The 26,028-nt window shown below is 42.7% G+C and overlaps 1 long non-coding RNA gene across 2 annotated transcripts in view; it reads right to left on the reverse strand.

Moving 5' to 3' along the window:
* Nucleotides 1-26,028, reverse strand: part of LOC148373165 (uncharacterized) — a 129,470-nt gene that overhangs the window by 14,122 nt on the left and 89,320 nt on the right. The window contains exon 4 of one of the 2 annotated variants that reach the window (XR_015849593.1): nt 20,315-20,447. The exons of the other annotated variant lie outside the window; for it this stretch is intronic. This is a non-coding gene — a long non-coding RNA (uncharacterized LOC148373165). Of the gene's footprint in view, nt 1-20,314; nt 20,448-26,028 lie in introns of those variants that run through there. 2 annotated transcript variants of the gene reach the window in all.

Below are 26,028 nucleotides of genomic sequence, written 5' to 3' on the forward strand. Positions count from 1 at the left end.
TTCTCTTTCTTTTGGGAAGGGCTACCAAACGCCTGCGCCCGGTGGCCGACGACTTCTTTAAATCAAATCAAACGTTTGCTTTATTCCGATTTCTGAAACGTCGTTAGGTTTGAAAATTTTTGAATTTCGGTTGGTTTGGCAATTTGCACGCTCGACAGCCAATCAGAAGCCTGCATCGAATAACTTGCGGACATTCCCGAGCGTTATAAGGTCGTGCGTTTGCATATAGACACATAGAGAAAACAAAATAATCGATAAGTGGTTAGGAGACAAGTCAAAACCTCAGCCCCAGAAGATATTCTATTCTTCTATTCTATATATTCAAAAGAAGCTAACAAATTGTATGACGCTACAAAACGTAAAGGTACATTAAAATCATTGTGGAAAGAGGAGTAAACGTGGCTTCTAGCAGATGCACAGACAACACAAGAAAAACGGAGAAGTGGTTAGGAATCAAGCCAAAACCTCAGCCCCAGAAGAAAGATTCAAAAGAAGCAAACAAAATCGATGACGCTCCAAAACGTAAATGTATATTAAAAGCATCCTGGAAAGAGGAGTTCACGTGGCTTTTAGCAGACGACGCAACGCAAACATTGCATGAATGAAGATGAGTCAATACAGGAAAACAGCGATGTCATATACATGCAATGAATGTTCTAAGTAGATTCATAATAAGCGTTGCTCTGTTATATATTCTGATTATCAATCCTTAATAAACATAGACATCATAGGCGCCGCCGCGAGCGGCAGCCTTTCCAGCAGCTCCGTGTTATTTCGCTCTTTTCGTGATTTAGTGTTTTAATTTTCTGCTTCTATCTTCTCTGTTTTTGGTCCCATTTGACAACTACACTTTGGATGACTTTCTATCCTATGGTTATGGGTTTTAACGCACAAAAATGCGTTTATTCGAGGAATCAACTCCTTGCCCTGAAGAATTCTCGTGTCGGCGTGATGAGGGGCCCTATCCTGGAGTGCCAGAGATAATGTGAAGGCTAAGCGGTTAGCTGCGTTATAAGTCTTGGGTACTGTCCGGAATCATTGGAAATGTGAACTCTCTACCAAATAAGACAGACGAACTGGCCGTGCTGGTGAAAAACATCAAAGCATACAGGGAGTGTCTTTTGTTGTGTTTTACGGAAACCTGGCTCACGTCTCGAATCCCGGACGCTAACGTGGAGCTACCCGGCTTCAGCGCTGTTGTGGTAGACAGAGACACAAAAGCCTGCGAGAAGGGGAGAGGAGGCGGACTTGCTATCGACGTGAACACGAGGCGGTGTAATCCTGGGCACAAAGAATTCCATCTGCTGACGTCGAACTTTTGGCCTAGCGTGTGACGTCATCCACTCTGCTGTTGCTAAACTACAACACAGGACCCCGAGGCTATCCTGTTAATGAAATGATCTGCATTTCTATAGGGCTTTTCAAGTCAATTAAGACTTTCCAAAGCGCTCTACAATGTGCTTCACATTTTCCAATAGCGGCCGTGCAGCCATGTAAGGCGCAAACCTGCTTATTGGGGGCATTAGGGGTTCAGTGTCTTACCCAAAGACACTTCGACATGTAATACGGAGGAGCCGGGATTCGAACTGCGATCTTTTGATCCCAAGACGAGCCCTCTACTCCTGAGCTACTGCGGCCCCAATGTTTATTAATCTGTTAATAAACAACGGGGTAGACTGCTGGAAGTGTGAATTTCCCTACAGGGATGAATAAAGTATCTATCTATCTATCTTATTCAATTTCATTGATGTGTTGTGTGTTATTATTTCTAGATCTACAATTGTTATTTTGTCACAGTCGTATACTCTCAGTCTGTCATCACGTCATGTCGAGGTCAATTTAACCCTTGGGCAGCGAGTCTTCTTCACTAATTTTTAATTTTCACATGGGGTTCTGGTCCCTATTTACCGCCAAAACAGAGGGATCTCTGTCGTCACAAACCCTATTAGATAATATAGATAGATAGATAGATAGGTACATACTGATGGCAGAGGGAAAACAGTGATGTCATATACTTACAATGAATGTTCCAAGTAGATGTATAATAAACTTAATTTTAAAGTGACTAAAGATAGATAGATAGATGGGTAAAAAGATAGATAGGTAGATAGATAGATGTCTAGATAGATGTCTAGATAGATAGATGTCTAGAAGTCCTGTCAGTCACGCACCTTCCAAATGTTTCTACTTTTTCTTTGATAGAGGTCTAGATAGATAGATGTCTAGATGTCTAGATAGATGTCTAGATGTCTAGATAGATGTCTAGATAGATAGATGTCTAGATAGATGTCTAGATAGATAGATAGAGATAGATAGATGTCTAGATAGATAGATGGATGGATAGATGTCTAGATAGATAGATGTTTAGATAGATAGATGTCTAGATAGATGTCTAGATAGATAGATAGATAGAGATAGATAGATGTCTAGATAGATAGATGGATGGATAGATGTCTAGATAGATGTCTAGATAGATGTCTAGCTGGATGGATGGATGGATGGATTGATAGATACTTGATTCATCCCCGTAGGAAAATTCACACAACCAGCAGTATCCTTTGTCGTTTATTAACAGGATGACCTCGGGGTGCTGTGTTGAAGTTGAGCAACAGCGGAGCGGATGACGTCACACGCTAGGCCAAGAGTTCGACGTCCCTACAGCAGATGGAAATCTTTGTGCCCAGGGTTACACCGCCTCGTGTTCACGTAGATAGCGAGTTTTTTGTGTCTTTGTCTAACAGCGCTGAAGCCGGGTAGCTGCGGATAGCTCCGGGTAGCTCCACGTTAGCGTCTGTGATGCTAAACGTGAGCCACGTTTCCGTAAAACACGGCAAACTGCACTCCTTGTACACTTTGATGTTTTTGATGTCATTACGGTGAAAGCCAAACGATAGTAGCTCATACATATGTATCGCAGAGATGATCTATTGTTCTTGTTGAAAACAAGAAAAAGTGCTGAGGAAGCCGACGTCCTCCTTCAATGCTAATAACGAGATGAATACCGCGCGCGATGAACAATGCGTGTTCTGAATAACAATATGCCATGAAGGATGCGCTTCATTCGAAGTAAGCTAGCATCTCGCGCCTTTCCTAATTTCCCAAAAGACAAACATGACAATTGAGCGAGACGGCGGACGATATTAAAAACATGAATATTAGATTGAGGGGGGGCCGTAATCACTTGATGCAATATTCATCGGGATTGATTGAAAAGATGAAGAAGGCTGACAAAAACGAGGTACGCAATGTCGAAATGATCAGTTGCGTGCGTTCGGTCTAAACACTTTATAGGTTCTCATGAATATTCGACACGTGCGATATATGATTTCTGTGATATGATGTATTATACATGATCCGGAATGAGATATTGAAAATAGCCAAATGCGGTTATTAAAGTGCCGGTGGACTGACATTAAACAATAGCAGGATTGACGATATCGGGGATTAGGAATGCGTGAATAATTCAAGCGCCAATTTTGATCCTATATTCAAACATTTCACACTTGAGTGCTCCCGGCTCTCTGCAGAGAACGCTCCACGAGGCATGTCCGCCATCTTTTTTGGAATAAAGACAGGATTGCCTCTGTCATGTGACTCAACTGTGCCCGCTCCTTTGGTTAACTTGTACAAAGTCCTGTCTGTCCCCTATTGTCAGTCCGTCTAGAAACCTCAGTTAACACTAGGCAAGCCCTTTTCGACTCTGACTCCCACCTGTCCCGTTTTTTGCTCCCGTCTGTCCCCCGGCTTCGACTTTCAAAGCAGGACGTATATCGGGCCCTGCTCCAAAACATACACAAGGGAGCAGAGAGAGTCGAAATGAGAGGGGACACGATGTTTATTTCATCCAATCAGTCGTTTTCCAAAGTTGTCCGGGCGACAGTGGCATTTATACTGTGTTTGGTCAGCGATGACGTTGTTTTTATCTAGTCGGGCGCTTGATTTGAGTTACCCTGACCCAGACAAATTCTTATCCTATATTCAAACATTTCACACTTTGAGTGCTCCCAGCTCTCTGCAGAGAACGCTCCACGAGGCATGTTCTCCATCTTTTTGGGGCTAAAGACAGGCTTGCCTCTGTCATGTGACTCAACTGTGCCCGCTCCTTTGGTTAGCTTGTACAAAGTCCTGTCTGTCCCCTATTGTCAGTCCGTCTGCGAACCTCAGTTAACACTAGGCAAGCCTTTTTTCGATTCTGACTCCCACCTGTCCCGTTTTTTGCTCCCGCCTGTCCCCCGGCTTCGACTTTCAAAGCAGGACGTATATCGGGCCCTGCTCCAAAACATACACAAGGGAGCAGAGAGAGTCGAAATGAGAGGGGACACGATGTTTATTTCATCCAATCAGTCGTTTTCCAAAGTTGTCCGGGCGACAGTGGCATTTATACTGTATTTGGTCAGCGATGACGTTGTTTTTCTCTAGTCGGGCGCTTGATTTGAGTTACCCTGACCCAGACAAATTCTTATCCTATATTCAAACATTTCACACTTTGAGTGCTCCCAGCTCTCTGCAGAGAACACTCCATGAGGCATGTCCTCCATCTTTTTTGGGCTAAAGACAGGATTGCCTCTGTCATGTGACTCAACTGTGCCCGCTCCTTTGGTTAGCTCCCGATCAGTACTTGTCCTGTCTGTCCCCTATAGTCAGTCCGTCTAGGAACCTCAGTTAACACTAGGCAAGCCTTTTTCGACTCTGACTCCCACCTGTCCCATTTTTTGCTCCGGTCTGTCCTCCGGCTTCGATTTTCAGAGCAGGACGTGTATCGGCCCTGCTCCAAAACATACACAAGGGAGCAGAGAGAGTCGAAATGAGAGGGGACACGTTGTTTATTCCATCCAATCAGTCGTGTTCCAAAGTTGTCCGGGCGACAGTGGCATTTATACTGTGTTTGGTCAGCGATGACGTTGTTTTTCTCTAGTCGGGCGCTTGATTTGAGTTGCCCTGACCCAGACAAATTCTTATCAGTTAGGCAAACAGTTAGAGACGCCCTGACCCGGCCAAAGTCCTGTCAGTCACCTACCTTCCAAATGTTTCTACTTTCCATAATACGACCAGTTTTTGATCCTGACCACGTCTACTCTCCCGTCCTGGCTTTCAACCTCTTAACATTGAGACGTTTATTCCGTTTTTAATTTTGGACCCATTCAAAGGAGATTTCACAGTTCTTAATTTTATTATTGGGCACTGTGGTTAATTGTTTTGAATATGGAATTATTGTCGCTCTTGTTATGATTACCGATATGCTTCACCTGTCCCCGCTCCTTTGGCGGCAACTGCCTCGGACTCTGATTGGCTCTCTGTCCCTTTTTAAACCCACTCCTATCCGTCCCCCTTTTGTCAGTCCATCTGCAAACCTCAGTTAACACTAGGCAAGCCTTTTTCGACCCTGACTCCCACCTGTTTTTGCTCCTGACTGTTCCCCGGCTTTGGCCAGTTTTGGATCCTGACCACGTCTACTTTCCCGTCCCAGCTTTTGACCTCTTATTTTCCCCGAACACGTCTTCTCTCCTTTTCTGGCTTACGACTCGCTTCCGACCCTGACCACGTTTTTGCTCTCCTGTCCCGGCTACTGACCCGTTTTTCCGTCCCCGACACCGGCATCGCTCGCCACGGAAGATCCGCGTTCGGAGCACAATCCGAGTATCCGAGCGACCTGCTTCTCTTGTCCAGTAATCACTGGATCTCTTTCTTCCAATAAAACTTGTGAGAAACGCAACGCGAGTGGGTCCTGTCTCCATTCTGGTCCTGACAGCCTCTCTTTGTCTGAGAGTAATATATGAAAATAAATACCTGAATGACCTTCCCGTTATGTATAGACCCGGTTATATATAGAAAAGAAATTCGGGCTTAGCCAGAAAAAAATTGAAAGTAAACATCAAGTATTATTCCAACCCTTTGTTAGATTTGAATAATAGACCCAATTTCTGGGGCCCTGTTCCATCCAGAACAACAGAGACAACAGACACTTAAGCTTGATTTACTCAGAGATGGTTTTGTAAGTACAGACATAAAATCAAGAGACAAATATGGGTCGAAAGAGAGTGTTCGCAAAGAAAAGCATGCTAGTGGGCCTGTTTCATGGGGCCCACTAGCATGCTTTAAAAAAAAATAAAGAAAAAAAAATCGGGAACAATGGCACATTCTTTGGGGTCTCTTTTTTGACCTTGTTTTACTTAAAAAAAATGCTTGCTATTATTGCATCCACCTGCTTGGTATGCAACTGTAGGAGAAAATGCAGGTTCGATATCTTTTAAGTCTTCTTACGTGATTTAATCAAGTACACAGAGGCTCGCCATGAGGGGGAGCTCTTTATTTCGTCATCCCAAAGAACTCAGAGAACTCCAGACATAACAATGCTTTTATAGCTTCAATTTGAGTACAACCCAAGAGGCGGCGGAGATCTGACGTCTCATCAAGGAAGATGTTGTCGTACCCTTATTAGGACATGTTGTTCGCCTCAGTTTGCTCAGACGGACCTTGCACAGAGGGACCTTGCAGGTCTCATGCCCTTTTAGGGAAACTCAACTGTCTTGCCAAGGACCTTCTCGAAATGATGTCAACATTCCCTCACTACTGTAAGCAAGTCTTTCTACATTTCTAAATGTATGCAACTCTGTTCTACAAATGCAAGTCTATTTTCCACAACACAACGCTGCCCCTTTAAAAGAGGCGGGACTTGGGCCGCACTGTGGCTCTCACTCGTGTTTACGTGGAGGGGATTTAAGTTACTTAGGAGCGGGTTCAATGTAGCCTAATGTACCAATTCTGTCAAGAACCGGAACAGGATCAGGACCCGAATGCATTTCTCACACAAGCTTTTTATTTGACAGAAAATGGGGAGTCATGCATGTTAGGCAGCGGTCTGGCGTGGAATGACAGGAAGCCAGAGGCTGACGAGATCGATACCAATTGCCCAAGTAGATATCGAAGAGATGGGGTCGATACCGGACAGGACAGGACAGATAGGATATCAAAACAGGATATCGAAATTCAACAGGACAAACTAGACAGGAACGAAACCGGAAACCGATATTAAAGATGGGGACGGACAGGAATGATATCAAAACAGGATATCGAAAATGAACAGGACAAACTAGACGGGAACGAAACTGGAAACCGATATTAAACAACGGGACGGACAGGAATGATATCAAAACAGGATATTGAAATAAAACAGGACAAATTACACGGGAACAAAACTGGAAACCGATATTAAACAACGGCACAGACAGAAATGATATCAAAACAGGATATCGAAAATGAACAGGACAAACTAGACGGGAACGAAACTGGAAACCGATATTAAACAACGGGACGGACAGGAATGATATCAAAACAGGATATTGAAATAAAACAGGACAAATTACACGGGAACAAAACTGGAAACCGATATTAAACAACGGCACAGACAGAAATGATATCAAAACAGGATATCGAAAATGAACAGGACAAACTAGATGGTCACGAAACTGGAAACCGATATTAAACAACGGCACAGACAGGAATGATATCAAAACAGGATATTGAAAATGAACAGGACAAACTAGACGGGAACAAAACTGGAAACCAATATTAAACAATGGGACAGACAGAAATGATATCAAAACAGGATATCGAAATTAAACAGGACAAACTAGACGGGAACGAAACTGGAAACCGATATTAAACAACGGCACGGACAGAAATGATACCAAAACAGGATATCAAAAATGAACAGGACAAACTAGACGGTCACGAAACTGGAAAACGATATTAAACAACGGCACCGACAGATATGATATCAAAACAGGATATCGAAAAGGAACAGGACAAACTAGACGGGAACAAAACTGGAATCCGATATTAAACAACGGGACGGACAGGAATGATATCAAAACAGGATATTGAAAATGAACAGGACAAACTAGACGGGAATGAAACTGGAAACCAATATTAAACAACGGGACAGACAGGAATAATATCAAAACAGGATATGGAAATTAAACTAGACAGTAACTAAACTGGAAATCGATATTAAACAAGATGAAAAAAACAAGAACAATACTGGGCAGGAAATACCAACAGGGAACAGGACAGAGTCAAAACCCACATCTTGCGGGGCTGAGGTTCATTGACGGACTGACATAGGAAGAGTGAGAGCACTGAGCCTAAATAGAAAGCAAGCCAATCCGTCAATGAGCCGCAGCTGGCGCCACACGGGCGGGGTCAATTGGGCGCCATGGCAACCATGACAAATTCTCCTTGATAAACCTAAGTCCCAGAGGTACAAAATGTCCCAAAACTGACCCAAGTAAGTGAACTGGTTACTACCCACTTCTAACTTTGACCAAGTAGAAAATATTACAGCCTCGATGTTTGCGAGAAGAATAACGAATGCAGAGTAAACAAAGAGCGTGATGGTTGACGGCCCGTCTTCACTCCCACTTGTGCTTCCCTCCGCTATCGCTTTTTCCAGCCGAGTCAGCAAAATATACAAAAGAAGAAGAGAGAGGAAGAAAGCCGCTTCACCGGTGGATTAATACCGTCTGTCGCTCAAAAGGCGGCCATGACAGTCGGTAACAAAAGGACAAATCCGGACGAGATGGAGTCAGCTATAGGTTACGGATGTGTGACTGACAATAGATGCACATAAATATCTATCTATCCATTCATTATCTGCATCGCTTATCCTCAGTAGGGTCCCGGGGGTGCTGGAGCCCATCCCAGCTATTTTCGGGCAGTGTGCAGGGGGCACCCTCAACTGCTCGCCATCCAATTCACCTGACATGCATGTTTTTGGAATGTGGGAGGAAACCGGAGTGACGAAACCGACGCAAGCGTGGGGAGAACATGCAAACTCCCCACAGGAAGGTTCAATCTCATGACTTCAGAACTGTACTACGGCCAATTAACCTGACATTCATGTTTTTGGAATGTGGGAGGAAACCGGAGTGCCCGGACGAAACCGACGCAAGCGTGGGGAGAACATGCAAACTCCCCACAGGAAGGTTCAATCTCATGACTTCAGAACTGTACTACGGCCAATTAAACTGGCATGCATGTTTTTGGAATGTGGGAGGAAACCGGAGTGCCCAGAGGAGAACATGCAAACTCCGCTCAGGAATGTTGGTAGCTGGATTTGAGCCAATGACCTCAGAACTGTGCCGCTCACGCGCTAACCACCGCCCCGCCGTGCTGCCCGCACATATACACATATATATATATATATATATATATATATATATATATTTATTTATTTTTCTCCGAGCATTTTGATATGGCTGGGTGATTACTGTGTTTCCATATATGTTAAAACAACAAATTGCCTGGACCAGAACGGGAACAGGACCCAATTGCGTTACGTTTCTCAAGTTTTATTAAAGGAAAGAGGAAGGGCTGCGGAAGTCGCTCTCGTACTCGGATTGTGATCCGAACACGGAAGTGGATCTTCCGTAGCGATGGCGGTGTCAAGAACGGGAAAACAAGTCCATAGCCGGGACAGGAGAGCAAAAACGTGGTCGGGGTCAGAAACGGGTCGTATGCTGGGACGGGAGAGTAGACGTGGTCAGGATGAAAAAGGGGTCGTAAGTCAGGACAGGAGAGTAGACATGGTCAGGATCAAAAATGGGTCGAAGCTGGGGGACAGACGGGAGCAAAAAACAGGTGGAAGTCTAGGTCAAAAAAAGGCTTGCCTAGTGTACACTGAGGTTCGCAGACGGACTGACAACAGGGAAATGACAGGACTAGGTTCAAGTCAAGACAGGGAGCAGTACGGTACACTCTATTAAAAATTGTCAGGACCATAACGTAAACAGGACCCAATTGCGTTAAATTTCTCACAGGTTTTATTGAATGCAGGAGGAAGGCCAGCGCCCACAATCCAGTGTTCGCTTGAGGCGGGAAGCAAGTCGCTCTCGTACTCGGATTGTGATCCGAACACGGTAGCGAGCGATGGTGGTGTCATGGACGGAAAAACGTGTCGGTAGCCGGAACTAGGAGAGCAAGACGTGGTCGGGGTCAGAAACGAGTCGTAAGCGAGAACGGGTGAGTCGACATAGTCGGGGACAAAAAGAGGTCGTAAGCCGGGACGGAAGAACAGACGTGGTCAGGAGCAAAACAGGTCGTAGCTGGAGACAGACGGGAGCAAAAACGGGACAGGTGGGAATCAGTGTTGAAAAAAAGGCTTGCCTAGTATACACTGGGGTTCTCAGACGAACTGACAACAGGGGAGACACAGGACTAGGTTCAAGTCAAGATAGGGAGCAGTACGGTTCACTCTAGTAAAAATTGTCAGGACAATAACAGAAACAGGACCCAATTGCGTTACGTTTCTCACAAGAGGAAGGCCAGCGGCCACGATCCAGTGTTCGCTGGATGCGGGAAGCGAGACGCACTCGTACTCGGATTGTGATGTGTCAGGGACGGAAAAACGTGTCGGTAGCCGAGAGTGGTCGGGGTCGGAAACGAGTCGTAAGCGAGAACGGGAGAGTCGACGTAGTCGGGGACAAAAAGAGACGGGAGAACAGACGTGGTCAGGAGCAAAACAGGTCGTACCCGGAGACAGACGGAAGCAAAAACGGGACAGGTGGGAGTCAGTGTCGAAAAACGGCTTGCCTCGTATACACTGAGGTTTGCAGACGGACTGACAACAGGGGACAGACAGGACTGGGTTCAAATAGTGACAGGGACACAATCAGAACAAAATAGAATACCCTCACGCAATATTTCACCGTGGCAACCCGCACCTCAGACAATTTTCATTCTACACAAAAAGAGACTGATAAACGACTTCATAAATGAATAGAAAAGTGGAAACCCCAGCAGTTGTTTGCAGGTGTTTGCCGTGCGTCTTGTGTCGCTCTAATCAGGTTATTATTATTCATGGGTTTCATTTTTTTCCCCCCCACAAGGTGTAACTCTTCCTTTCACAACAAGTCGTTTTGGCACTCGGCCGCCAGCGCGACACAAATCTTCACCGCGGCAGCCGCCCCGACGCGACTACCGTGCCAGGGAGAGGAAAGATGGCGCTTTTAAGCCTGTTAACAGCGTGTCTTTTTGCAGAATCACAATAACAATTTCACCCCGAGAGTGAAAAACAAAACAATTGATGTTTATTTGCAGAAGTTACATTTATTTGAGTCAGTTTTGGGACATTTTCTACTTCTGCTGTGTTCATTTGAGCTGTGAAAAGTAATGGGTCCCGGGGACTGGCATGCTCCAAAATCTATGGGTCCCAACAGAGATCTATGGCTCCCCAAAATTTAGTCGCATCAAGGTTGAAATTGTAAATCGGCGACAAATATATACCGTATTTTCCGCACTATAAGGCGCACCGGGTTATAGGGAGCACCATGAAAAAATGTTTTTTGGTCCTATTTTTGACATACATAAGACGCACCGGATTATAAGGCGCTACAATGGGAACGTGGACAAAACAGTCAGATCGTACAAACTTCTTACCCCCTTAACATTCTGAAAGCTTGCAAAGACGCAAATACGTGTCGAGAACACGTGCGGATGCGGTGTCCGTACGATGTCACTCAAATGCATCGTTCCATCATTCGGAAGGTTCAAGTCTTGGGATTCAAGAAATGCCAACCATTCCTTAGTTTCTATTTTCTTTTTCGCTCGCAACTTTACCGTGCATATGACAATAAACACTTGGAATTGAGTTTCCTTTAAAAATAGACACTCCATTCCATCCATTATCTGCACCGCTTATCACAGAAACATCGAGTTCAGTCTGAAACAAGATACAGGGACAATATAAAACCCGGAGTAGCTCACCGAAGTCGTTGTGTTCATAATAATGTGCAGCCAATATCCTCTTATATCCGTGAGGGTAGTAAATCCAGGAGAATACAATATTTACAAATACAGAATAGAAAAAAATGTTTTCTCTATGCCGTCAGCCACATGCTATACGCATTCATCTTTTTCGGCCAATTGCAGGCTTTGTTTTGCCGTCTAAGCCAATGCCAGCCTGTAAATGATAAAAAGGATCCGCCCCTTGACCTCCGAATAACTTTAGCCAATAGCGATCGATTCAAATGATGATTGACACATTGGTTAGCCAATGAAACGCCGGTAAATAAATCCCAGCATACACCGCGGACTTCTTGGCGTTCGGGGGAAAATCTCGTCGGCGGCTGCAAGTTAGTTGGAAAACTTTGCAATTTTAAAATTGATCCATAAATAAGGCACACTGTATTATAAGGCGCATGGTCAGCTTTTGAAAAAAAATAAAGGCTTTTAAGTGCGCCTTATAGTGCGGAAAATACATCTATATATTCATTCAGTTTTAATCATTACCGTTTATTGGTAATACAAATCAGTTATCACTTCAAGAGTTTTCAGTTCACAATATTGTACATTATACAAAATAATATTGCTGAAATATTACCGTGCGGAGTTTGTATGTTCTCCCCGTGCTTGCGTGGGTTTCCTCCGGGCACTCCGGTTTCCTCCCAAATTCCAAAGACATGCATTTCAGGTGAATTGGCCGGTCCAAATTGTCCCTAGGTGTGAATGAGCGAATGAGTTGTCTGTCCCTGTGTGCCCTGCGATTGGCTGGCAACCGGTTCAGGGTGTCCCCTGCCCACTGCACGGAGATGGCTGGGATGGGCTCCAGCCCCCCCCCGCGACCCTAATGAGGATAAGCGGTACGGCTGATGAGATGAGATGAGATTATTCTATATATTCATTCCGTTTTAATCATCACAGTTTATTGGTAATACAAAGCAAGTTATCGCTTCAGATTTTTCAGTTCAGATATTCTTCGTGGTTTGCTATCACGCCACAGTTGTAATGCCTTCTCAAGGTCCAATCCATTATCATCCTCCTCATAGCGTAACCAGGAATATACAGTGGAGCCTTGGTTTTCGAACGCCTCTCAGTTCGTACAAATGGGAGTCCGACCAAAAATTTAGAGAAATTCTTGCTTCGCTGTTCGGTCAAAAAATCAGAGTTGGAACGCCGGTAATGCGTGAGTGCGTACGCTAGGGTGCCATGCTGAGCGGCGTACGGGTGTTTTAGCCCCTTATTATGCCTCCGAAGAAAGTCAGTGCAAGCGGCAAAGTTGCTACAGGTGAAAAAAGAAAAGTAGTGCGTACAACTATTGCTGATCTTGCCTGCGCCTTCTGTTGACCAACACAAAGGTAAGAAATCCTATTCATAATTCTTTTCTTTATCCTTTTTTTTTATTTTTACACGTAATCCTTTCGTACGGAGGATTTCAATAACGCGGACGTACGATTAGCCTGGGTTAGCTTCATGTTTACGTTAAACATTCAGGGTGTTGGAACAGAGCCCAACTTTCAGGGTGTTGGAACGGAGCCCCCTTTCCAATGAACAGCTCACCACTTGTTGCGGAGACCCGGGTGCTAAATGACTTGTAACCGACCTGATTTTTTTATTTTTACACGTTCATGTTAGCGTAATCTTTCGTACGGAAGAATACGATAACGCAAACGTACGATTAGCCTGGGTTAGCTTTATGTGGGTGTTGGAACGGAGCCCAACTTTTAGGGTGTTAGAACGGAGCCCCCTTTCCAATGAAGCGCATAGCCACTTGTGATGCTAAATGACTTGTAACCGACCTGATTTTGTTATTTTTAAACGTTCATGTTAGCGTAATCTTTCGTACGGAAGATTATGATAACGCGAACGTACGATTAGCCCGGGTTAGCTTTATGTTTACGTTAAACATTCAAGGTAGACATTCAGGGTGTTCGAACGGATTAAAACGATTTACATTATTTTTAATGGGAAAAATGATTTCGGTGATCGAACAAATCGGTTTTCGAACAGGGTTCTGGAACGGATTATGGTCGAGAACCGAGGTTCCACTGTAATTGAGTCCATTTTGGCAGAAAAGTCCTTTTCTTGCTAGGAGTATTCTTTTGTTTATTTTCTTTTGTCGAATCGTTCGCTTCAAAACACGTGTTTTCATTGCCTCCGCGGTCTTCCGAAGAATTTCTCTGTCTTTTTTTCATGCCGGAATTATTGCCGTTATCACTTTCTGCATTATGTTTCGACTTATTACTTAACTCGACAACAACCACCACAAAAATGACGTCATCTCGAAGCAACGAGATCTTGTTTGCGTGCAGACAAAAACTCGAACCGCGAGACCAAAACAACAATGGCGGATCTGCCTGACCAAAAGTTTGGAGTGCGGTAAATCTTTGTTAAAAAAAAAGTAGTCGGGTAATAATTTATAATAATTTTGTGTCGAAAAAGTTGCGTCCAGGGGACGCACGTTGATTTGAGACGATGCGTCCCCAGCAAAAATCATGCGTCTAGGACGAAGGGACACGGGCAAACAAGAACACTGCTTCTGGGAGTATTTTTAAGTCACTACACTTTTTACTTTTCTTGGGTAGATTTGTGATGAAGAAACTGTACTCTTACTCCGCTAAATTAGGCTACACGGAACCTATCCCTCGTTGTCAAGACCCAGAACAGGATCAGAACCCAAATGCGTGACGTTTTCTCACAAAAGCCTTTTATTTTACGGGAAATGGACGTTGGGCAGCGGTCTGGCATGGAATGACAGGAAGCCAGAGGCCGACGAGATCGATACCAATTGCTCGAGCAGATATCGGACGGATGGGGTCGATACCGGACAGGACGGGACAGACAGGGTTAATATCAAAACAGGATATTGAAATTAAACAGGACAAACTTGACGAGAAAGAAACTGGATACTGCTATTAAACGGGACAAAATAAACGGGAACAATAACAACAGGAAACAGGACCGAGTCAAAACCCTGAGTCCCCTGAGTGAGAGACTAGCTTTAAGACCCATGATTTTTGCTGGGGACGCATTGTCTCGAATCAACGTGCGTCCCCGGGACGCAACTTTTTGGACACAAAATTGTCATTATTACCCGATTACTTCTTTTTTAACAACGATTTACCGCACTCCAAACTTTTCGTGAGGCACATCCCCCATTGTTGTTTTGGTCTCGCGCCGATCTCGGCCAACGAGATCTCGTTGCTTCGAGATGACGTCATTGTTGAGGCGGTTGTCGAGTGAAAGAGAAGTATGCCTCCGTAAAAAACAGTTGGTATAAGGTGCAAATCAACACAAAATTGGTCATTTCTTCAGTGTCGGTAATAAGTCGAAACATAACACAGAAAGTGGTAACAACGGCAATAATTCCGGCACGAAAAAACGGCGGAGAAATTCTTCAGAAGACCGCGAAGGCAAGGAAAACACGTGTTTTGAAGCCAACGATTCAACGAAAGAAAATAGACAAAAGAATACTAGCAAGAAAAGGACTCGGGCGGCAGTAGCTCAGGAGGTAGAGCGCTCGTCTTGGGATCAAGGGATCCCAGTTCGAATCCCGGCTCCTCTGTGTTACATGTCGAAGTGTCCTTGGGTAAGACACTGAACCCCTAATACCCCCAATAAGCAGGTTAGCGCCTTACATGGCTGCAAGGCCGATATTAGGAAATGTGGAGCACATTGTAAAGCGCTTTGGGAAGTCATTGACTTGAAAAGCGCTATAGAAATGCACATCATTTCATTTCATTTGACTCTTCTGCCAAAATGGACTCATTTATATTCCAGGTGACGCTATGAGGAGGATGATAATGGATTGGACCTTGACAGGCATTACAACTATGGCGGGACAGTAAACCACCAAGAATATATGAACTGAAAAATTTGAAGTGATAACTGCTTTGTATTACCAATTAACTGTGATGATTAAAACTGAATGAAAATATAGATTCATATAATTTTGTTCAGCAATATTATTTTGTATATGTCAGGAAACGGACCGGGAAGCAGGAAGTCGGAACTCATATGCGTAGACGATCTGTCACTTTAATTAGGAAAGAAAAGTTGTCCGACACAAAAACGGACCAAAAACAAAACAGGTTCAAAGGCAATCAAAATGACAAACGAGGCAATACTCAGATCAAACAGGCATGAACAGGTCTTCAACAAGGTAAAGCAACGGTCTGGCAACGGGCAGTCCCAAAAGAAGCGTTTAAGTACTCCACAAGCAATCAGTTCAATGCGTCTCAGCCGGTGTCAAGGGGCGGGGCCAGCTGGGCGCCATGACAACCGTGCAGGACATGACAGTATAATGTACAATATTGTTGTGAACTGAAAAATCTTGAAGTGATAACTGATTTGTATTACCAATAAACTGATGATTAAAACGGAATGAATATATACATTTATACAATATATTTGTGGCCGATTTACAATTTCAAGCTGGATAAGACTCAATTTTGGGGAGCCATAGATCTCTGTTGGGACCCGTAGATTTTTCAACATGCCAGTCCCCGGGACCCATCGCTTTTCACAGCTCAAATTTTTGACCTATAAAAGTGAATCCCTCAAAGAAGAAGAAGCCGAGAGGAAATGAGCAAACAACGAGAATCAAACAAACAAAAAATGTTAAGAGGCAATCTATGCGCTGGAGTAAGTCCACTAATCCAGTGTTTTTCCACTTCTCTTTGTTGGTGTACCCCGAGTGAAATATTGCTTCCGCCTCTCTAAATAATGCTTGATGGCTAACGTATTTTCCGCACTATATGGCGCACCGGGTTATAGGGCGCACCCCCAAAAAATAGTTTTTGGTCCTATATCTTCCATAGATAAGGCGCACCGGATTGTAAGGCTCTACAATGGGAAGGTGGACAAAACAGTCAGATCGTGCAAACTTCTTACCCCCTTAACATTCCCAAAGCTTGCAAAGAAGCAAATACGTGTCGTAGACACGTGCGGATGCGGTGTCCGTACCATGTCACTCAAATGCATCGTTCCAAATATCATTCGGAAGGTTAAAGTCTTGGGATTCAAGAAATGCCGACCATTCCTTAGTTTCTATTTTCTTTTTCGCTCGCAACTTTACTGTGCATATGACAATAAACACTTGCAATTGAGTTGAATTCACTCAACTCATCACAGCAACATCAAGATCGTTCTAAAACAAGATACCGGGAAAATATAAAGCCGCATAACTCACCTGAGTTCTCACGTTCAATAATGATACGCAATCATGGTCTTCTTACAATCGTGAGTGAAGTAAATCCAGGAGAGTAAAATATTTACAAATACAGACTAATGACACATGTTTCTTTATGGCGTAGTTTAGCAAGCTTGCTATTCAGTCATCTTTTTTTTTGCCAATTGCAGGGTTTGTTTCGGCCCTCTAGCCAATCCGAGGCTCCGAATAACTTCAGCCAATAGCGATCGATTTAACGGATGATTGACACATCTTTTTCGGCCAATTGCAGGGTTTGTTTTGGCCCTCTAGCCTATCCGAGGCTCCGAATAACTTCAGCCAATAGCGATCGATTCAAATGATGATCGACACATTGGTTAGCCAATGAAACGCCGGTATATAAATCCCAGCATACACCGCGGACTACTCCACGTTCGGGGGAAAATCGAGTCGGCAGCTGTTGCGTAAGTTGCGAGACCTTGCGACTTAATATTGATCCATATATAAGGCGCACTGTATTATAAGGCGCATGGTCAACTTTTGAAAAAAATTAAGACTTTTAGGTGCGCCTTATAGTGCAGAAAATACGGTAATTTGTTTTTCTAGTAAAACATTGAAAATGCCAGATGGCAATTAGATTGGCTCATTTTAAAGGTGGTGTGTGTCACTTGTAGTCTACTCTTTGACGCCATCTTCTGGCTGAAATGATCCATGCATCTCCTTCTGTTGCACTTGCAATTATTTGAAATTATTAGACTTTTTCGAATAAACTCTTCCTTTTTCATCTTTTTAAGAGTTTGGGTTGACATTTAATAAAAGTCTTTTTCTGACTTTCACCATTTTCATCCTAGAAGAAAAAAAAAAAAAACACAAGCACGCGCATGAAATCCCTCTCCTCCACCACCCTTCCCTTCAGAGTAATGCTATCTGTAAAAGTAAGATGAAAGCAGATAGGCGCAAAGGAAAATAAAGCATTAGGGCTCTTTGAACTAAGTTGGACATTGTTAACTTATACTTAATAGAGAAAATACTTTATCTAAAACTTTTTAAGGACACCTCACCATTATGTATTTATATCAATAAAATTCATAACAGAAATAAAATAATACAAATATTTCTACAAGGGACAAGACTAGAAGATTAAAAGAAAAAAAAAGAGAAAGAGAGGGACAGAAAAGTAGAGAGCGTGATAAACAAAGGAGATAAGAGAAATAGTGAGAGGGGGAAAGAAAGAGAGAAAGAAAGAAATCCAGAGAGAAAAAGAAAGAGAAAGAGAGGAGAGAAGAGAGAAGGGGAGAAAGAGAGAAGGGGACAGCAGAGAGAGAGAAAGGAAAGAAAAGAAAGAGAGAGCAAAAGAAGATAAAAGGACAAAGAGAGAAAGAGACAAAAAGGGACAAAGAAAGAGAAAAAGACAGACAGAGAGAGGGAAAGAGAGAGAGGCAGAGAGTGAGAGAAAAAAGGAAGAAGAGAGAGTGAGAGATAAATAAATACAAGTACTGCGCTTGTGAGGGGCACCATCAAGTGGACATATTTCAACCTGCAGCTCGTTTTTCTCTTGCACTTCTCTGAGAGTTGTCTCCTTAGAGGGCCTGTTAAAGAGAGTTCGTACACCATTTACATTCTTACAATAATACACATCTCATAGCACCCAGTTTTTGGTGTCGCATGCACCTGTCCTTTTTGTACGCGACCAGAAGGGGGCGATGATGCTCGAAGCACAATGCCGTACAAACTAATGCCAGCTTCGACAAATCACAAGGGAAGAAATGCAATGGTAAAAGCGAAGCCACCAGAGAGCAGGGTCGGAGTCAAAAGTGAGCTGACTTGTTGAGAAACATGGCAACAATCTCAAGTATTTACAAGCACTTTTCAGTTCTTGAATACACAACATTTGAATTCAAGCATTTTCAAGGATTTTAAACAAACCCTGAATTAAGAACCTTGAGATCCTTGATTGATTACAGATATTCTAATAATTATTTTTAAAATAAAAAAATAAGAGTCCATTTAATGACTTAGCAAATGCTATCTAGCCAATAATATGTGTTTGTGTTCTATCGGTTCCAAAACAGCTAGATGGATTTTCGTGAAAATTTCCACATTTGTACTTAAGACCTCTGGGAGTGTCTTTAGCTAGGTTTGGTGTCCAGGCACCCTCAATAAATACCAACAAAATTGATAAATATCTGATTTGTGTTCAAGCGGCTAACCAGCTGAATGCAGTCAAACTGTTCTTTGGCACACCCTAGTGGCTTCCTCGTGCATTTTCAGCAAGCCACTGCAACCTCGCTCATGTAGAATGCCCATAAACGCCAAACCCTCCTACTATTCTAGCGTGCGTGTGTTCGTATGTGGCTTATAGACTCCAACACAGTTAAACTGATTGTTGTGAAAATTTACACAGTGTTACTTTATGTCTCCGGGAGTGTCTTTAGCTAGGTTTAGTGTCAAGACAGCCTCAATAAATACCAACAAATTCGATAAATGCATGCCATCATACGGCTCTTTGGCACACCCTAGTGGATTCCTGGTACATTTTCAACAATCCACTGCCCCAGATACCTTGATAAAATGCCCGTAAACACCAAACTCTCCTACTATTTTAACGTGCGTGTTTTCGTATGTGGCTTATAGACTCCAACACAGTTAAACTGATTGTTGTGAAAATTTACACAGTGTTACATTATGTCTCTGAGGGTGTCTTTAGCTAGGTTTTGTGTCGAGGTTCCCCGAATAAATACCAACAAAATCGATAAACATCTTCTTTCATGTACAAGCAGCCTTGGAACTGCATGCCATCATATTGTCTTTGGCACACCCTAATGGATTCCTGGTACATTTTCAACAAACCACTGCCCCAGCAACCTTGCTAGAATGCCCGTAAACACCTAACCCTCCTACTATTCTAGCGCGCGTGTGTTCGTATGTGGCTTATAGACTCCAACACAGTTAAACTGATTGCTGTGAAAATTTACACAGTGTTACTTTATGTCTCCGGGAGTGTCTTTAGCTAGGTTTAGTGTCAAGACAGCCTCAATAAATACCAACAAATTCGATAAATATCTTCTATCTTGTACAAGCGGCCTTGGAGCTGCATGGCTCTTTGGCACACCCTAGTGGATTCCTGGTGAATTTTAACAAACCACCGTCCCAACAACCTTGCTCAAGTAGAATTTGGAGGCCATTATGCTTGTTAAATTACAATTGTCGGATGTTTTTTTTTTCCCCCCATGCGAGAGGCAGACATCTTGAATGTCAGAAACAAAAACCAAACACCAATCTTTTTTGTTGTTGATGATCTTTTCGAGCGATGCCGACTTTAATTGCGCTGCGAGTCTTTGACCGGAGAAAAAGAAGAAAAAAACCCAAGGCAGACATCTTTCCTCTGAAGACGCCAAGGCCGAGACGAGCTCTCGCCGAGTCGGATCAAACCAGGAGGACCGCAGCGGCTCCGGGCCACGGAGGCGAGCCGGAGCGTGAAGGGTCCGCTTCAAGGACGGCGCTTGAAAAGGAAAAAAAAGAAAAAAAAGTTGCAGCGGGAATTAAGACGGAACGGCGGAGTCAAGAAATGTTTGCCGCAACGCTTTCTGGACAGCCGGCAGACAAACTTGTGCTTCTTTCTGTTGCATGATGGGAAAAATTCACAAGTAACAAAAAGCGAGAAAAGTTTGTAGACACGGAAAAAGAACAACATGAACAGGGACAGAATTCGGCCCGGGCGATATCACAGAAGTTGTTATTACGGTAAAACATTTCTTACCGATCGATATTTTCAATTTTAAATTCTTGCCCTGAGTAAAAGTTGACAAAATCATGCTGCGTGAAGCCTCAATACTCTTGGGCCAAGGGAAGAAGCAGTGCCCGTGCTGGGTGTGTCGCTGCGCCCATTTGTACCACTCACCCAGTTACACTGGGTGCTTTTCGAGACTTTATGGGTGTTTATAGTTTGTTTTGTAGGTTTTAGTCATACATTGTCTGAACAGTGAACATACATTATTTAATGAGCTTCCATATGAAGGATTCTTTCGCGATGTACAACCAAAACAGGGTTTTTTTGATGTGACACCTTGACTGTGATCTGTCATTGAAACTGTACCCTACAAATACTGGACCCAACTGCAAAACGATTTGGTGTCGTACCAGCTTCGCACGTGCAACATTCAATAACAACGCAGTGAATTGTCTTGAACCGGAACAGGAAGAGAACCCAAATGCAGAAAGTGATAACAATGGCAATAATTCCAGCACGAAAAAACAGCGGAGAAATTCTTCTGAAGATTGCGGAGGCAAGGAAAACACGTGTGTTGAAGCGAACGATTCAACGACAGAAAATAAACAAAAGAAAACCCATAGCAAGAAAAGGAATTTTCTGCCAAAATGGACTCAATAATATTCCTGGTGACGCTATGCGAAGGATGATGATAATGGATTGGACCTTGAGAAGGCATTACAACTGTGGCGGGACAGCAAACCACAAAGAATATATGAACTGAAAAATCTGAAGTGATAACTGCTTTGTATTACCAATTAACTGTAATGATTAAAACTAAATGAAAATATACATTACATCATTTCATCAATATTATTTTGTATAATGTACAATATTGTTTGAACTGAAAACTCTTGAAGTGATAACTGATTTGTATTATCAATAAACGGTGATGGTTAAAACTGAATGAATATATAGATGTATATTATATATTTGTCGCGGATTTATAATTTCAATATAACACTAAATTTTGGGGATCTCTGTTGGGACCAATGTTCCCTTTAATTTTCCTTAGGGGTCTGAGCGTTCACATAAAGTGGGTGAGCATTGCTTGAAACAACAGTGAGCAACGGCAATCCCAAGTGTGGCAACTAAGTCATGAGCAAACATGTCCAAAACTTGACATCACGTTACATTTTGCTGAGTTTCCGGCAATGCAAAATGATTTTTCTCTTTTGAATGAATTGACTCATCTACGATTGCCTGCAAACGTCATTTGTTTTTACAATTCTTTCACAAGATATCCATTTCTTTTTATTCCCTGATATATTTTGTCACATCATATTCACATTTTTGGGGGGCTTATTGAGTCGGTTGTAAGATACACAACTGTACTTAATCACATTTTTGAGTGGAAGTACAATGTTGGCAACAAGATTGACTTGGTATCATTGGAAATGATTTGAATGCAACACAAACTTTTTCTTCTTTTTTCTGTGTTTTTTTTTTACTTTTTTAAAATTCTTTTTAAAAAAATCTCATTGTGTTTATTTATTCCGAGCTGTTACTTTTTTCTTTTTGTTCTCTATTTACTTTTTTCCTAAATTTCTTTTGAAATGAAATGAAATGATCTGCATTTCTATAGCGCTTTTCAAGTCGAGACTTCCCAAAGCGCTTTACAATGTGCTCCACATTTCCCAATAGCGGCCTTGCAGCCATGTAAGGCGCTAACCTGCTTATTGGGGGTATTAGGGGTTCAGCGTCTTACCCAAGGACACTTTGACATGTAACACGGACGAGCCGGGATTCGAACTGGGATCCCTTGATCCCAAGACGAGCGCTCTACCTCCTGAGCTACTGCCGCATTTAGAAAACAGCGTCAGGGTAACCCATGTATTTTGACCTTCATGCGCTGTGACTTTGTTTTTTTCTGGCTTTTTTCAAAATTTTTCCTTCTTTTTTTCTCTTCCTTTTGTTTCTTTTTTCCCAGCTTTTCACTACTTTTTCATTTTTGTATTTTTTTCTTTTTTGTTCAATTCCCCCCTTCCTTTAAGTCATTTTGTGCATAGTTTTACATCATATTTGGTCATGTTGGGATTAAAGAGGCCAAAACAACCTGAAGAGCCGTTTAGGACCCGAAAGAGCCGGTTCCTTTTAGTAAGCCGAGCCGAAGAAGCCGGTTCTTGACAAACTCTACTAACTTTACTTTTCAACTTCGTTCGACATTAACTTCAAAATGAAATGATCTGCATTTCTATAGCGCTTTTCAAGTCAATGACTTCCCAAAGCGCTTTGCAGTGTGCTCCACATTTCCCAATAGCGGCCTTGCAGCCATCTAAGGCGCTAACCTGCTTATTGGGGGTATTAGGGGTTCAGTGTCTTACCCAAGGACACTTCAACATGGACGGACAAGCTGGGATTTAAACTGGGATCCCTTGATCCCAAGACGAGCGCTCTACCTCCTGAGCTACTGCCACATTTAGAAAACAGCGTCAGGGGAACCCGTGTATTTTGACCTTCATGCGCTGTAACTTTGACTTAAGTCGCTTCTTAATGAGTCATTTTGAGCCCTGATTTTTGTGCGCTAGCTCGATTTTCTTGTGCGCTGAGAATGTGCGGGCAGTGCGCAATTGCGCACGCTCGCAGCTTACAGGGAAGACTGGTTGGGACCCATATATTATTGAGCACGCGAGTCCCCGGGACCCATCACTTTTCACAGCTCAAATGAACACCGGCTCACTCCGGCCCCCTCGAAGAGCTCGTCGAAAAATCCGACACGAATCGAGCGCTAATGCACAACATTACCGCAGGTATTTATTTTTCCGAGTGTTGGACGAGCGCATTTGACAGGCCGGTATGCTAATAAAGGTGGCGCTGAGGGTACATAAACAGGAAGGGAATTGTGTTTATATGCATTAACATCAACGTGAACTTTTATGGAGACGTTTTTAACATTAGCGCCTCGTAAAGATCCATCAGCGCGGCTTGTAGTTTGCCGACACCCATTAGCATAAAACGCCGCCGCGCCGACGTAAATGTCATCGGCGTTAATTCGCTGCCTCCGATATTTGCTTGAATCCATCAGTGTATGATTAGAAAATAACAACTATTTCCTGCGAGTATCAACACAAATGCCAAAGTCGTATTCTACCGAGCTTGTACCGGCGCGTGGATGCCTATCAATAACCAGGGTTGGGTAGGGTTACTTTAACTGGATTACTTTCAATGACTTTTGGATGACTCCAATACCAAATATGCTAAGAAAAGACAAAAGAAACTCAATAGGAATAAAATGATGACTCACAACATGTGGTAAGCTTTCTCTCCTGGTTTTGATCTCTTTGATCTCCGGCAAAACGAACATCAAATGCAGGATTGGGTAGGGTTACTTTAACTTGATTACTTTCAATGACTTTTGGATGACTCCAATAGCAAATATGCTAATAAAAGACAAAAGAAAGTAAATATGAAGAAAATGATGACTCACAACACGTGGTAAGCTTTCTCTCCTGGCTTTGATCTCTTTGATCTCTGGCAAAACGAACATAAAATGCGACAGAAACAAAATGAAAATCAATCCAAACAGCTTGCCAACATCATTTTTGCCGTTCCGTGGATTCTGTTACTCCTCAAGCCTGCACAATATTAGTAATTTTATTCATATTTAGTTTATTTTGTTTTTTATCAGCATTTCCCCTTGTAGAAATAAAAGCCAGCAGAGAAGCTAATGTTGTGACTCATTTCATCTAAAGGTAAATTGTATCCGTTTTTTATACTCATTATTGTTCATATTTCTATTTTCTCATATATATAAAAAGGATGATGTTGGTTAAAATTCAGACTAAAGAAAAATATGTTGAATTCATTGTAAACGTTAAAAAAACACTATACGATCTCTTGTTATAGTATATATAGTTAATTTTGTCTTTTATCAGCATATTTGGTATTGGAGTCATCCAAAAGTCATTGAAAGTAATCCAGTTCAAGTAACCCTACCCAACCCTGTCAATAACATGCTGTATGAAACAGGGTTTCTACAGCTTAAGGGGAAGTCAAATCCAAGGTTTTTGAAGACTTTTTGATGAAATTCAATACCAAGGTGACAAAAACACCAGTGTTCTGGTTTGCCGCGTCCCTGCGTCCTAGACTCATTATTTGTGCTGGGGACGCATCGTCTCAAATCAACGTGCGTCCCCAGGACGCAACTTTTTGGACACGAAATTGTCATTATCATTTTTTTAACAAAGATTTACCGCACTCCAAACTTTTCGTCAGGCAGATCCGCCATTGTTGTTTTGGTCTCGCGGTTCGAGTTTTCGTCCGCACACCGATCTCCAGTTGGAGTTGTGTAGTGAATGTCCGTCTTTTTTTAGAGAAGCGGCTTTTTCGGCTCAACTCATTCAAGAGAGCCGGCTCTCCAACGGCTCACTTGCTTTGATGCATTAAATTACGAATGATTATGTTGTATAAAGGAGTTAAGAAAAAAAGGAAGTATAAAAGGAGAAAATGAAAAAAAGATTTGTGGTGATTCCTTTTCAGTATATTACCAACAATAATTGAATGCAGAAAATGAATTCATCATTTGAATAAGAAAATGTATTATTCTACTTCATTCTATTTGCGTGTATTTTTTCCTTCTACAGTGAACGTCCAAGCGACTTCATTTTGGATCTTTTTTTATAATAAACCTCATTCATGTCGAGCAACTCAGTGTCTCACAACATAATGTTCATTAACAATATATATGATATAAGGAAGTTTGTATGTTCTCCCCGTGCTAGCGTGGGTTTCCTCCGGGCACTCCGGTTTCCTCCCACATTCCAAAAAACATGCATTTCAGGTGAATTGGCCGGTCCAAAATTGTCCCTAGGTGTGAATGAGCGAGTGAGTTGTCTGTCCCTGTGTGCCCTGCGATTGGCTGGCAACCAGTTCAGGGTGTCCCCTGCCCAATGCCCGATGATTGCTGGGATGGGCTCCAGCACCCCCGCGACCCTACTGAGGATAAGCGGTGCAGGTAATGAGATGAGATGAGAGAGATGATATAAGGAAACATATGTACAATATAACATGTTTAATTACATCAATAAACATGTTTGAAAAAAAAAGTTATATTTTTTTGTATTTTGTAAGGGAAAATACGACAGTTTTGGGGAGCCATAGATCTCTGTCAAATATTTCTTGCACACAATACACTTAGTTTCGTACACATTACATTGCACAGTTTTTAGCTTTTTGGTGGTAAAACCTAAGACATGTGTCCGACTGAAACCACATCGCCGTTTTGATCGTTCCATTATTGTGGTCTATGTTGCCACGAAACTGAATCCCATTGTTGCAAAGTATTAAGGATTGATCATCAGAATATATAACAGAA

Source organism: Urocampus carinirostris, chromosome 2 (assembly GCF_059441175.1).
Source record: "Urocampus carinirostris isolate Australia breed hairy pipefish chromosome 2, RoL_Ucar_1.0, whole genome shotgun sequence".
Classification (NCBI taxonomy): Eukaryota; Metazoa; Chordata; class Actinopteri; order Syngnathiformes; family Syngnathidae; genus Urocampus; species Urocampus carinirostris.